This window comes from Nanorana parkeri, unplaced genomic scaffold (assembly GCF_000935625.1).
Source record: "Nanorana parkeri isolate BGI_ZX_2015 unplaced genomic scaffold, ASM93562v1 scaffold1183, whole genome shotgun sequence".
In the NCBI taxonomy this organism is placed as follows: Eukaryota; Metazoa; Chordata; class Amphibia; order Anura; family Dicroglossidae; genus Nanorana; species Nanorana parkeri.
In genome coordinates this window covers 415,579-419,271 of record NW_017307451.1, presented here as the reverse complement: position 1 = coordinate 419,271, position 3,693 = coordinate 415,579, and the positions used below count along the sequence as shown (strand labels likewise).

Here is a 3,693-nt window from a genome sequence, read left to right as displayed (position 1 = left end):
GTTTTGTATGAATTTTATGGGGGGACCCTGGAAAAACAAATGATGTGGAGTTTCCCCCTTCATCTCAGAGTCTAACCCCTACACATCATAAGCCCCCTTCACATTAGATCCCCCTCCTTTAGCAATCATCGCTGACTGGCGGAACGGACGGGGGAGGGGGCGGGTACAGCTGGCTCTGCCTCTAGATAGGCAGAGCCAGCTGTCACTCACGCAGCTGGGGAGATCCAAACATCGCTATAGCTCGCGGTATACTGAGCCTAGGGTGACAGGAGGACGCTAGTTTGTGTCCTCCCGTTACCCTAAGGAGAACTATGGGGAAAAGCCCTGACCCCATAGTTCTCCTTTAAAAAAATATATTTTTTTTCATTTTTCTATGTTACTTTAATTTTTACAATTTTTTTTTACACTCAGCTTTATTGCCATTGCATAGGGGGCCAACAAGTCCCCTATGTAATAGCAAATATAATGTGACAGATCCTCTTTATGGAGACATCAGGGGCCGTGTTCTTGGTATAACCTACAGCCAGTGTGGTTGCTGGCAGGGAAGGGGTTAAAGGCTACCTTCAATTTTTTAACCATGTTTCATGCTACCCCCATATTCAGGGTCACATTGACAACCCCCCTACCCCATCTCCCCACTTACCTGAATCACAGAGTTCTTCTCCCTGTAGGTTGCTGCTCTTTATTGAATTTGACACCGCTGTGCATGGCTCGGTCTATACAGCTGTGTCGTCCATTCACAGATCCTTTGACAGGGTCTGTGAATTTAGCCACTATGACAGAGGGACTTGTAGTTCTTATAAGTGAAGTACAAGTGTAGTGATGTCACAGCACTTGTAGTCTATTCATTCTTCCTGCAGGAAGAGTCTGCAAGAGCCAGAACATTGCACCAGTGATCCACTGAACGCGGTTGTAAAGCTTTAATGGCTCCAATGCAGAAAAAAAAACAAAATGCTAATTTTTTTTCTTTTATAAAGAAGTGTACAATTATTACTTTTTCTAAAACGGGACTTTCCCTTTAAGAAACATTCTACTGGTATATGGGCTCAGAGAGCTGTGTTATACACCTATATACAGTGACATGAATCAGTCACAGAGAGGTCGCATATCTTTAGAATGTACCTACGTGTTCTCACATATATACACCAGTACACATAATGCTGCTAGGCTTACACTGCACTTCTAAGAAACCCCGCCCACTCCTGTCACCTTTCACCTTGTTTCCAACACCCTCTGCTCACCCTTCCCCCATCCCCAAAACAGCAGCCACATGGGATTCACGGCCCCGCCTTCTGCAGATAATTGGTCCGTTTCCTTATCAATCGCTGTCCTTCGTCCTGCCTCTTGCTGTCCACGCCCAGTTTTACGCCTCGTACCTTTTGATTGGTTCGCAACCTTGTCTCTCTTCCCTGCCCAGGCTGTTTGCTGAGTTTCGTCGCTGGGCAACTCCTCGAAGGGCGTTCCCTGGGCAGTGGCACAGTCAATGGTACGGTGGCCTGGAGTGATAGCATTTTTTGGGAGCGGGTAACTGGAGTCCGGCAGAGGTGAGTGTGTTCCCGTGCCCGGTCAGCTTGTGCTGTGCCCAGCATTGTGTTCTGCGAGACCTCATCTCGTGTACCGTGGAAGCTGTCATGTTTCCCTGGACTCCTTTGCTGGCTTCGCCCGTGACAGCTCTAAGGCAAACATATAGGAATGTGCCCTGTTATTTCCCGTGCAGAACAGTGGGCACCGGGGGGGAGTACAGAAGTCACATGGCAGGCCTTACACCCTTACAAGTGTCACTTGCTATGCATGAAGTGTACAGAAATGTGGCTGTGACATCTGTCTACAGCAACTAGTGCCATGTTTTCACATCTGCCTTCTGACTGTCATGATTGGAGTGAGTGGGATTGACAGATGGATCACATGCTGCATGCTTTGTAAAGAATCACTGGCAATCATGGGATCGAAGCACAGACCCAAACAGTCATGAGTTATTCATTAAAGTGTATCTACAGACAACACTATGTTTTAAAAAAATAAAAATATTTGATAGTTTTTGAATACAGTTAAAAAGAGTAACTCTTTCTCACTTTATCCAAAAACTATAAAAAAAAATCAATTAGCCGATTATTAACTTTTGATCGGATAAAATAAAAATGAATAAAATGCACAAATACATAAAGTTGACTTCAGAATACAGCGGAATGCAAATTTTTTTGGTAAAAATTGCACTACACTGGAACGCAGGGTATTGCAGTATCGCATGTTCCAGAGCGGGCGATCACACTGCGGACGGGAGGTGCATTTGGGATCCATTGAAATGTATGGCAAAGCAGCTCATGCAGTTTTACACAATAATAAATCATTGTATGTATTATATTAGACATTTTAATTAGGTTCATGGATTTAAAATGTGAATTGTAAAAGAGAAGACACGTGGAGGCACCGGGGGGCAGAGAAGGATCAGGGCAGCAGCGGAGGGGGGATGCAGTCACAGCGGTCTCTCCTCCCCGCTGGTGCGGGTTGCAGTGGTATGTGTCCCCACCGCCTCTGCCGATACAGACGGGGAGAGCAGCAGGGATTAAAAGGGACACAGACTGCTGCAGCCAGAACCAGCGGGGAGGAGAACGGAGGAGCAGAGTGGCAGCAACTGATTGAAAATCAACTAATTGATGATGAGAATCGTTGTCAGCGATTCTCATTATCGATTATAATCGATTAGTTGTTGCAGCCCTAAAAAAAGTTGTAGCCCCTGAGCGGTTTTTATTTCTGTCTGTGCCCTCGCTGGGGATATCCACCCTCTCTATTTGTCCTGATGACTGTTGCCGTCACAAATAAAAAGGTAATCTTTTGATGGGGATTTCCATTCAGCTGACAGCCAAGAGGGGATTTTCCTTTAATGCTTGAAAGATTTTCACTTCCTGTAGGACATAAAAGGGAAATCTCTTCTGGTAGACAAAGGCAGCAGAATCCCCTGACAGAGGTGGATCTGAATTCAAAAAGTGTGTGCGTGTTGTGGTATGTGACTGTGCCTAGGCACTCTTATGTCTACAGCCTCTTATCTGCAGTGTGAGATCTAAGACACTGCTGCCTTTGACTGCTACTCTCAGGAGGGTTGGAGTGATATTTGGTGATGTCACTACTTTGCTGCTCACTCTTCTCCTTGCTGGAGGCTCTGACATGAGAAAGCAAAGCAAGACGACTGTCTCCGTAGAAAAAGCAGTTTGATCAGTAATGGGGAAAGATCAGCTGCACAGAGAACACAGGCAATGCTTATGATTAGTCCTTTGACCTCTGACTTTTTTCAGACACGACTTTCAGAGATTGGTTCCTCCAAAGGGCCGGTTTACACCATCTCTAGTGCGTTCTAGAACGCATCGGATCATGTAGTGGAAGCCCCCCTGAGTTCTGGGACGGGAGGGTGAGTGGCAGTGCCATTCAAGTCAATGGCACCCACGCCCCCCTCCCCGCCCGCAGTGCGATTGCCCACACCAGAATGCGCGGTACTGTAATGCCCACGTTTCGGTCTGGTGCGATTGCAAAAAATAGTGCATGCCGTGCCATGCGTTCTGGTACAGGCGATCGCACTGCGGGCGCGGAGGCGTGTCTGCAGTGCCATTGACATTAATGGCACCGCCACGCCCCCTCCCGCCCCAGAACTCAGGGGGGCTTCATCTATGTGATCCAGTGCGTTCCAGCTACTAACCATGC

At 47.0% G+C, this 3,693-nt stretch overlaps 1 protein-coding gene across 1 annotated transcript in view; it reads left to right on the top strand.

Annotated features, from left to right (window-relative positions):
- The first annotated feature begins 1,374 nt into the window (after positions 1-1,374).
- The window catches only part of SLC25A42 (solute carrier family 25 member 42), a 31,998-nt gene continuing 29,679 nt past the window's right edge, over positions 1,375-3,693 (top strand). Inside the window, exon 1 of the mRNA XM_018568412.1 lies at positions 1,375-1,544. The gene's annotated coding sequence lies outside the window, so the exon portion shown is untranslated. The remainder of the gene's footprint in view (positions 1,545-3,693) is intronic.